The sequence below is a fragment of the Girardinichthys multiradiatus genome, chromosome 18, assembly GCF_021462225.1.
Source record: "Girardinichthys multiradiatus isolate DD_20200921_A chromosome 18, DD_fGirMul_XY1, whole genome shotgun sequence".
Lineage (NCBI taxonomy): Eukaryota > Metazoa > Chordata > Actinopteri > Cyprinodontiformes > Goodeidae > Girardinichthys > Girardinichthys multiradiatus.
This window is the reverse complement of record NC_061810.1, coordinates 37,571,325-37,582,854: the sequence shown is the minus strand read 5'-3', so window position 1 is coordinate 37,582,854 and position 11,530 is coordinate 37,571,325.

Below are 11,530 nucleotides of genomic sequence, written 5' to 3'. Positions count from 1 at the left end.
TAGCAGGAATATTAATAATAAGTCAAAGCCCCCTATATGACCTGAATTGTGATTTGGTGACGACTTAGACCTCATGGCCAAAGATAAACTGTCAAAATACCAGTGAAAACATACAAAAAGCTGGTCAACATTTATGAGAAATGTTTGATTGCTGTAATGTTAATGATGACTTCTCCAATGATTAATGCGTAGGCTATAAATATTTTTTATTTGCTTTTTTTGGTAATTAGTATTTGTTTTTAATTGATATCACTTTTACCTTTTTATAACTGCCTCATTTTCAATCAGAAACAAACTTCTTGGTTGAATGAAAGTATTTGTTAAATCTACATCTGCCAGGGGTTTGAATGATTGTAGGCCTATCAGTAATTACAGATGAATCTACAATCACTGTTTAAACAGGCAAAAACATTGTCTGACATTAACCAGACTAAACTTTCCTCTTTTAGATCAATACTTTTTATATTTGCCACTTGCCAGAATAATGACACTAGATAAATTTTTTATAACGTTCTATGTGAGTAAAGCATTTTGTATAATGGTGGTTTCAATTGTTATGAGCACTAGTTGTCAAAGCCAAATGGTCCGACATAAAACAAGTAACTAGCCTTTGCTAAATGAGGATTTACTGTGGATAACCACACTTTTGGGAAAACATTAAGTTGTTTTTTTTAGCAATGATCAACACCACAGCTAAGGAAAATCTCAACAAGTTTCATTGAAGGAATATCAGACTGCATTGAAAGGGTCCCCAGAACCTTCAAGATTCAAAGACAGCTTATGTAGAACAGCAATTAAAAATCAAATCTGAGCAGTGCATGTTGCTTACTTCTCAATACATGAAACGTCTTGGAGTTGTCATTACAGCTTAGTAGAAAATGTTTTTTTTACTAAGTATTGAATAAATTGTAGTAAATATGTTCAATATTTATTCCCTGACTCACTCTATTTTATTACATGTAACTTAATTAATTGATCTTCTGGAGTAATATAGATCAAAAGACCGAATAAAAACTGCTAAAATTGGGGAATTTGAATTTCACTGGTTTTATTTTTGAAATATAGGAGCATGAGTAGACCTGTTTGTGTTCATTTCGATAGATTAGGGGGGGGCAGAACCTACCGGAGATGGTAAACTACAAAATATCGGTGCCTGTAAGACCGCACTGAGGGTTTGTTGTGTCAATTAGAAGCACTACAAGAGCATCGGAGCTGAGGAGGCATTGGCTGAAAACAACCCTACATGATGGCGCAAGTGTGTTTTCTAATGTCAACACCAGTCCTTTTTCCACCATACCAAACGTTCCCAAACGGGGGCACATAGGAGTCACTGATGAGGTTGTAAATAAAAACAGAACTAGTCATATTTTTTTGCATTATCTATATCCACTATAAGTAGATTTAAACTACAGATAAAGTTGACTCTGTACAGTACATTCTGTTTTTAAATTTAATAAGGAAAACCTAAGCAAGTTCCAACAAGATACAGCAGGAGGCAGCATAAAGCCAGAAATCCCTGTGTATATTAATTACAAACCTTTGAATTTATATTCAGGGTTCTGGAACTTCCCATTTGTAAAATACTTCAAAATCACACATTAATTTTTCTGTCTTTGTGGAAGTCCAGAATAAACTGCTTTTATGTTTATTTTGAAAATACTGTGACTCATCAAAGAAGAAAAATGGTTTAGATTCACCATATAGAGCCAAATTTAAGAGATCATCTACGTCAAGTTTTATGCAGATGTTTTTTATGATTTTTTTGTATTAATCCTTTGAACAGTGAATGCATTTCCTGAAGATAAAAACATATTAACTTTAAATTATCACTCATCTATATCCTCTCACACCTGTTATAACGCTTGCCATGAGCTTGTCAGACAGATCTAACGAGGTTGAGCTGAGGTTGATTTAAGATGCTGATTTAACTACAGGATATTAAAGTGTATTAGTTGGCTACTTTACTGAAAAGCCTAAATTAAAATGGCATTTTTTTTAAATTAGAGAAGATAAGAAATGTGCCACTTATACAGGCTGAATAAATTGAAAAAAAGTATGATTCCTGCTCTTTTCTGATTTTTGATATTTGCTCTAGAGTCATATAGACGGTTGTGAAAAAGTATGGACTTGCTTGTGTGCTTTGCATCACTGTTCTGCTGCATGACCCACATGCCCTTGAGCTAAAGCTCACAAACTGATGACCGGATATCCTCCTTCACAATTTTCTGCTAGAGAGCATAATTCAATGTCAGTTATTTATAGAAAGTCACCCAGGGCTTGAAGCAGCAAATTGGCCCCAGACTATCACACTACCACCACCGTGTTTAACTGTTGGTATGATGTTCTTTTGCTGTAATAGTTGTAGGTATTATTCCAGACATATACACATTCCAGAACGCTTAACTTTTGTCTCACAGAATGAAAAGAAAAAGTCTTGTGAGAAGGATCTTTGTGTTCCCTTCAGTCAGCAGTAATTTTCACTTTCAAACTCTTCCAATGAAACCATTTTTACTCAATCTCATTCTTTTTGTTGATTCATGAATATTGACACTAAGATGTTATTCTGGGTTATTTTGTGACCTCCTGGATGAGTTGTTAATATATTCTTGGAGTAGTTTTGGTAGACCTGCAACTCCTTAGAAGGTTCGCCACTGTTGCATGTTTTCTCAGTTTGTGAAAAATGGGTTCCACTGTTGTTTGTTGGAGTCCCAAAGCCTTAGAAACGACTTCGTAACCCTTTCCAGACTGATAGATGTCAATAAGTTTGTGTCTAATTTGTACTTGAATTTCTTTAGATCTGGCCATGATGTGTTGCAATTTCCGATCTAGTAGCCTACTTCATGTTGTCAGACAGGTTCTATTGAAGTGATGTACTGATACTAAAGACCCGAGAGTAATCAAATATGTTTGAATATAAATTTGATCTCAGCTTTCCAACCTTGTTCCATTAATAAATGAAAATATAATTTGAAAACTGCTTTTTGTTTTTATCTTTGTCTGACATTGAACTTTTCCCCTGATCTGAAATATTTAAGTGCAACAAAAAAGTAAAACCATAAAAAAAACCTGTAAGGAGAAAATACTTTTTCACAGCACTGTAAGAGAGAAGACTCATCCTTCACTGTAAGGCTATGTTTTACATTTTGAAAACTAATCTGAGGTTTCTTCAAAAAATGACCTCACTGATTTAACATTTTAAATCTGCTTTTTAACTAAATTCAAATTCACACATACTCAGGATGATTGAACAGCCAGAAAATGTCACTTTTTCTATACATGTAATAAAAATTATTCAGAGCCAGGATTTATAGATGCCTGTGTTTTTTCAGGTTTACATCCTCCAAACATATTTTTACTCAGGTTGAACACACAAAGCTATATAAACTCTAATATTTACTATTTGGGGATATTTTGGTCATGTTTGGGAGTGTGTTTAATGGATCTTCTTATCTCTAACAGCCTGTCTGTAAGATTAAAAAACTGCTCATATGAGATTCCCATTAAGCCCCCGACCCCCCCCCCCCCCCTTCTTGCAGCTATTATTAGTAACACCCATGAAGCGAGACATCTTCTCCTTGCAAAATTTCTGCCTCTCATTGTTCATCCACAGACTCCTTGATATAAGCACCGACTATCTAAACACGAACTTACGTTAAAAACACTCTAGAATCCACGAGGTGGACTGTGTTTAATTGTTACCTGGCGTGTTGCTCCCTGCAGCTGACACACATTTGGAATCAGCTTTAAAAAGCTGCAGGGCTTCTTGGAGCAGGAGCAGCACTCAAAGCAGCAGCTCAGGGTTCAGATAAGGAGGCGGCTCAAATTCCCAGACCTGACCGTCAAATGGAGAAGGCTAATAAATGAACAAAGCAGGTGAGGTTAGAGTTTCACTCCTTGGATGGCTCATCTACGTAGGATGTTGTAGCTTTTAAACTGACGTGACAGATTTTATTTTAACTTTTATCGTTTAGCATCAACATCTATGTGAGGTGGAAGGATAAAGTTACATGGTAATACACATTCTATACAAACAAATCTGATGTTTACTTTGACACCCCAAAATGAAATCCAGTGCAACCAAATGACTTTAGAAGTCTTCAAAATTAGTAACTAGAGTATACCTGGGTCTAATGTAATCTCAGTTTAAAAGTAGATTTTTTCTAAGGCCTCAGAGGTTTGTTAGAGAACATTAGTGAATAAACAGCATCACAAAGACCAAGGATTACAGCAGATATGCCAGGAATAAAGTTTTGGAGAAGTTTAAAGCAATGTTAGGCTGTATACAAAATGAGCCAAGTCTTGAACAGATTAATGTTCAATCTGTTATTTGAAAATAGAAAGTATGGCTTGAACTGATGACATGAGGATCTCTGTAGCTCGTCCAGACGTACCATGGGCCTCTTGGGTGCATCACCTGATTCATAGCTCACATGAGAGAATCTGTTGACGCAACAACAAAAAGCCATTAGAAATTGAGCTTACCTCAAGCAATGTTGGGGACAAGACAAACAAGTGGAAGAAGATTCTCTGGTCAGACAAGAATAGTTCAGAACTTTATGGCCTACATGCAACCCTTTATGTCTGGACTGCTTTTCTTCTCACTGTGAAAAATGGTGGTGGCAGCATCATGCTCTACTTAATTTTTTAGCAGGGACAAATTAACTGGTTATAGTTGATGGGAAGATGGATGACGCTAAATACAGAACAATACTAAAAGAAAACTTCCAGCAAAACAACAAAAGTAATCATGAAGCCAAAGCAACAATAGAATGGTTTAGAGCAAATAACATTTTCAATCAATCTATCATAGCAGCTATTTCACAGCGGGGATGGTGTGTTCAGAGTGATGAGCAGTGATAGTTTTTCTCCACCCATAGCGTTTTGCATGTGAGTCAAAAAGATCAATGATGGTCACATCAGTCTGCTGTGCTCCTTGGTTTTAATGTTGCTGTTTGTTCACTAATGTCTGACAAACCTCTGAGGCCTTCACAGACCAGCTGGGTTTATACTATGGTTAAATTACACAAAGGGTTCTGTGTTTTCTGATTAGGTGACTTCTGAAGGTGATTTGTTGCTCTGGATTTCATTTCGGGGTATCAAATTAAAGGGGTCAACTGTTTGAAAACATGCACACCATACTTTTCAGATTTTTGTTTAGAAAAAGAAAATTAAAAACATGTATAACTTTTTCTTCCACTTCCCATTTATGAATTACTCTGAAGTACTCACATAAAACTTCTATAATATAAGCTGTATAAGTTTCTAGTTGTACTCAAACAAAATGTAAAAATGTTAGAGGGGTATAAATACTTTTGCAAGACACTGTAATAATAGGTTTGGGAAAGAAATACAAAGCTATAATTTCTTTGCAAACAATACATTTCTGGTAACAGCACAATGTGGCATATTTCTGTATTACTAAATGTGTGTGTGTCAGTAAATTAGTTTAAAGTGTAACATCAGCAGTAGCTAAAGTTAATTATTTAGAAACAGGCTGTTCTGATCAGATGTTTCAATCTAAAGCACATCAGAGAGTTTTTCCTGATTGGATCAAGTTCCTAAAACACTGACTCTAAATATGTTTTCCCTCATCCTCGGCTTGTAAAAAGCGTACAGTGTCCCCAGGCAGCAGTAACAGCTTGAACTCTCTCACACCGGCAGGATGAGAGATGTTGTCAACTCAGCTCTGCGTACAGCGAAACTCATCATTTTCGCAGAAGCTAAATGTCTTTATGTGCCACCTAGATCAAGAGTCAATAGTTTGCAGGCGCTGCCTCCACGGCTCTGCTGGTGTGGTGGTATTTATAGATTTTACAAATGAGCTAAAAGACGATGCAATGCACAGGAGGGAAAGATGTTTAGAGGCTAATTGATTTCAACAAAAGCAGAAGAGCTTGAAGTTCAGATTTTTGCTTAATTTCCCCTGCTCAGAAATAACTGTTCTTTGCTGTTGATAATAATAGCTGAGTGTGTTTATGTTTAACAAAGCATTGTAAAAACAGTATTGACAGCTACAGAGATATGTGATGACATGGCAACAATAAAATATTTCATATTTGCTTTTGGCATTTTAATCAAAACTACAAATGCAAAACAAACTTTATATCTTAATGAGAGGGCAGAGGCAAACATTCACTTCATGTGAACAATTAATCAATAGATGTTTAATTACTTCATTATCAAACTGCAAATGCAATACTTAAAGCATGCACACAAGGAAAACTGTAATTCAGTTTAATGCAGAATGCCTTACTGCAGTGCCTTGTAAAGTGTTATACCCCAAGAACTATTTCACATTTTATAACCTTACAAACACAAAATCCTATGCACTTTATTGGGATTGTATACTAAAATATCCTCATTGAAGGCTTTCACATAAACAACATACAAACACACACATCAGAAACCCAAATTTAAAATATATGAATGTAAAAAGAAAAAATAACAATGTACTGTATGTATCTGTATATTATCTGATACATGAAATTATTCAGGTCATTCACATAATTTGGCTCAAGCATATCACATATTAAGTGTTGCTCTTTTAAATTGATAGATTTGTATATAACACTAAAATTGCTGCAGTGGAACAGCCATTATCATCCCACATCCATCCCTAAACACATTCAGACATTTATTTTCTGAACTATGCAATTTTAAAGCTGTTTTTGTAAATTTAAATACATATTTTCTAGCACTAGCAGCCGTTATTCAATAGTAGCTTGACAGGAAGAAGGACAGGGAGAGAGAGGGAAGACCTGTACTAAGTGGCATAGGGTTGTAAATCCAACTCAAGACAGCTCCATTGAGGGCTGCATATGGTGACCCTGCACTTCCAATGAACCACACAGCACCCATACTTTAAGTAGTTTTGTAATGACAATTAAATAGGGGTTGTTAATGTCAATTCTTCCTACATTTTGGAGAGACTAACATTTTGGCTATTGTTCATTGCAAAATAGTTCAATCTCAGACAGATTGAATGAAGAGTGTTGGGACCCACAGCCATGGCCAGTACAGACTTTCCTGGAACTTTCTAAATAAATTGCAATAACCTACTTCCGGCACAGCCAAGCAAACTGTAGCAGCGGACTTCCCATGATGCCACTGGCTGCATAAAAGCACCCCCTTTCCAATGGTCTGACCTCTTCCACGCCGGTGATCATCGGGATAGGAGGAGACAGCGCGCTAATGTCTCTTTGCTGGCAAACAGACATAAACTCTTCAACTGGGTCCAAGGGTGTCATACGATCCCGCGATCATATGCACAAGTTAAGTACTGATGTACTGATGAATTACTGTTGAAAGAATCCGGTATTCATTCATAAAAAGGGGTAAATTAAGGTATAAGCATTGCTTTACTTTCTCTCTGAGACCTGCAGAAGCAAACTGTCCAAGAGAAGTCCCCAGTAGAGACGCTGTCTCTACAATCCGAGTGAAGCGGTTTTCCCTGCCTGAGAGAAGGACAACAGGAGCCGCATCACCGTGGTTACGATAACGTGCAGTTTGGCCGGCCGAGAAGAACAGCCGCCACTCCCCACAGCTAAGGAGGTTAGCTGTAGCTAACCGTTTAAAGACTGTGGACGTTTCTTCAAACTTCGCCGCCCTGGACAATGTTCTTCACCACAGTTCATGAGGTCAAGTGTTTGGGCAGAATAATATAGAAGTGATTTAGATTGAAATGATCTAAACGTTTTTCATTTTATGAAGTTTGGTTTTGTTTGTGTTGAACTCAGCTATCTTGGTGCTAGCAGAATATCTGCAGCACACGTGCTCAGGTTGTGTTCTTTGTTTGTATGTTTTTAAAGTTAAGACAAACTTTACTTGAAGGGTGATTTTTAAACAGAAGATTGATCATAACGCGCCGTCCGCGCTTATGCATTTTAACCCTTTTATTGACGGTATTTTTAAAGGTGTGTGTCTTGATTCTGGTGCTAAGCTATCAGCCTCCTTTGTTAGCTTCAACTGCTAACAGCTAAGGACATGTGCTTGCTGCCAAATAATATTTACCCAGAAAGGTTTAGTTTTCAATCCAGTAAATAATGTGTCCCTAACATCATTTTACTAAATTTGATAACTAAGTAAACACCATCAAGCCCCATTTCTCCAGAAAGATTTGGTTCTTTTCAAAAATATTTAAGGGAATATTTTACCATTTCCTTTAATAATATTTCTTTAAATATTATTTTAATAAATAAAGGCAGCTAATGAGACCCCGCTGAGAATTCGTCATCCAGAAGGTTGGTTTTATTCAGCAGATCATTCTCAAAACATTATTTTATTAAAATAATATTTTATGATCTTGCATTGTGAAGGGTTGTCTAAATGTTGCTGATTACTGCCTAAGTTGGTTCCAAGACTAGCTTAACTTCACTTCCAGATTCTTCAAGATAATCCTTGGTTCTCAAACATAAATAACATTGAATGGTAATGTTGCATCACTCCTTCAGTCTTGGTCTTTAATCAACTTGTTTATATTGTACATAGCCCATTAGTCTTTGTTATTCTTTAATTCTGCTTGGTAGTTAGTTGGATTGTTTTAGCATAGTAAAGAGTTTGTTGATTGAAATATGTTTGACATTGAGTTGACTTATTTTTGTTAAATTCTTGTAATTTAAGAAATTGTGTGAATTCATTCCATGCGCGTGCAGAGTTTTTGCTGTTCAATAATGTCAGAGCTCGTCTCACAGCTTTCTATTTTGTCCTAATACCATCACCTTACTTGGGTGGTATTCACAGGACAACTCTTAACAGACCGAAATATTATTTGATAAAATATTAAAATATTAATATTAAATAATATTCTCAGATTCATAATCCTAACAAGAGCATCTGATCTAAACCAGTCCATTGTAGATATACAGGGGTTGGACAATGAAACTGAAACACCTGGTTTTAGACCACAATAATTTATTAGTATGGTGTAGGGCCTCCTTTTGCGGCCAATACAGTGTCAATTCGTCTTGGGAATGACATATACAAGTCCTGCACAGTGGTCAGAGGGATTTTAAGCTATTCTTCTTGCAGGATAGTGGCCAGGTCACTACGTGATACTGGTGGAGGAAAACGTTTCCTGACTCGCTCCTCCAAAACACCCCAAAGTGGCTCAATAATATTTAGATCTGGTGACTGTGCAGGCCATGGGAGATGTTCAACTTCACTTTCATGTTCATCAAACCAATCTTTCACCAGTCTCGCTGTGTGTATTGGTGCATTGTCATCCTGATACACGGCACCGCCTTCAGGATACAATGTTTGAACCATTGGATGCACATGGTCCTCAAGAATGGTTAGGTAGTCCTTGGCAGTGATGCACCCATCTAGAACAAGTATTGGGCCAAGGGAATGCCATGATATGGCAGCCCATACCATCACTGATCCACTCCCATGCTTCACTCTGGGCATGCAACAGTCTGGGTGGTACGCTTCTTTGGGGCTTCTCCACACCGTAACTCTCCCGGATGTGGGGAAAACCTGTAAAGGTGGACTCATCATAGAACAATACATGTTTCACATTGTCCACAGCCCAAGATTTGCGCTCCTTGCACCATTGAAACCGATGTCTGGCATTGGCATGAGTGACCGTGTATATTGACCCTGTGGAGCTCCCGATGGACAGTTCTGGTGGAAACAAGAGAGTTGAGGTGCACATTTAATTCTGCTGTGATTTGGGCAGCTGTGGTTTTATGTTTTTTTGGATACAATCAGGGTTAGCACCCGAACATCCCTTTCAGACCGCTTCCTCTTGCGTCCACAGTTAATCCTGTTGGATGTGGTTCGTCCTTCTTGGTGGTTTGCTGACATTACCCTGGATACCGTGGCTCTTGATACATCACAAAGACTTGCTGTCTTGGTCACAGATGCGCCAGCAAGACCTGCACCAACAATTTGTCCTCTTTTGAACGCTGGTATGTCACCCATAATGTTGTGTGTATTTCAATATTTTGAGCAAAACTGAGCTCTTACCCTGCTAATTGAACCTTCACACTCTGCTCTTACTGGTGCAATGTGCAATCAATGAAGACTGGCTACCAGGCTGGTCCAATTTAGCCATGAAACCTCCCACACTAAAATGACAGGTGTTTCAGTTTCATTGTCCAACCCCTGTAGATGTATGTTTAGGGTCATTGTTCTGCTGGAAGGTGAACTATCCGCACCAGTCTTAAATCTTTTGCGACTCCTAACAACTTTTCAGGATTGCCCCATATTTAGTACCATCCACCGTATTGCCCGTAATGTTTTGCATGTAGCCAAACGGCTCAGTTTTAAACTCTTCTGATCACAGCACCTTCTTCTATATTTTTACTTCTTGTGTCTTTCTTTCAAGAATTCCTTTTTAATGCAACTCATCCATAGAGGTTCGATCTGTGGAGGGCATGATTTAAATAATTATCCTATCAACATATTCTTCCACCTGAACAGTGAATCTCTGCAGCTCCTCCAGAGTTATCACAGGCCTCTTTGGTGTTTCTGTTATGTCCTCCTTTTGTCCCCTGGCAAGTACCAGTGTTTGTATCTGACCATGCCAGCATGTACTATGCTTTGAACTTAAAACATCAGGAAAGCAGACAGTTATTAGGCCAATAAACCTATGCATGACAGATGAACAGCATATTAAAAACATATCCAGGAAAGACCTGACAAAGAACCTAAGAGACGTACCATCCCTCTGTTGATCATCAACTTTGGGATTTAGCTTGTTGTAAATATTGTTTCATTCCTGTTGGACTCTTATTTTTCACCTATTCAACTACACTTCTTAAATAAAATTTACACTTTTTTGATAAGCAACTAATTACAAGTTGCCCAAAGATTCAATTTGTAGACATAATACCTGTTCCTCTCTTTGGTTTTCACTTTTTAATGCCTTAAAGATTTGTAATTCAGGGTGGAGTAGAAGCAGATCTGCGGAGATATGGCCTGGCTTTGACAAGACTTGTTTTCAGTACCACCAATATATCTGCCAGCTCAAAGAATTTTTTAAAATGATCCACTATCTATAAAATGGAAAAAAATACCAGATCCAGTAAATGCAATATTTGGTTTAAGAGATAAAATACTAGAACCTAAAGGTACACAGATGACTGGCTTTCTGTCTTTGTTAGTTAGATCAAACATTTTGCTTACAGAACTGTGGAAATATATTTGGTCATCTTACAAGCACAAATTTGAATGTATTTTATTTGGGGTTTCATGAAATAGATGGACATAAATTTGTGAATGATTGAGAAGTTGTAGCACATACACCCATTCAACACAAACACTTATTCCTACATATATGCTCACCCTCCTACACACACACACACACACACATTATTTTAAATGGTTTTAGGTCACACAAACACAGATTACTACAACATCAATGTGGCCTCCCTACTTTGATGCTGGATTGAATCTGGAATTAAGAAAGTTAATCATGCAATTAGGATACTGTCTTGAAATATCCTTTTTCTAGTGCTCTGGCACATGTAGGCAACCATCTGCTCTATATGGTATTCCTGAAACACAGCAACATGACTCATTTAAAAAA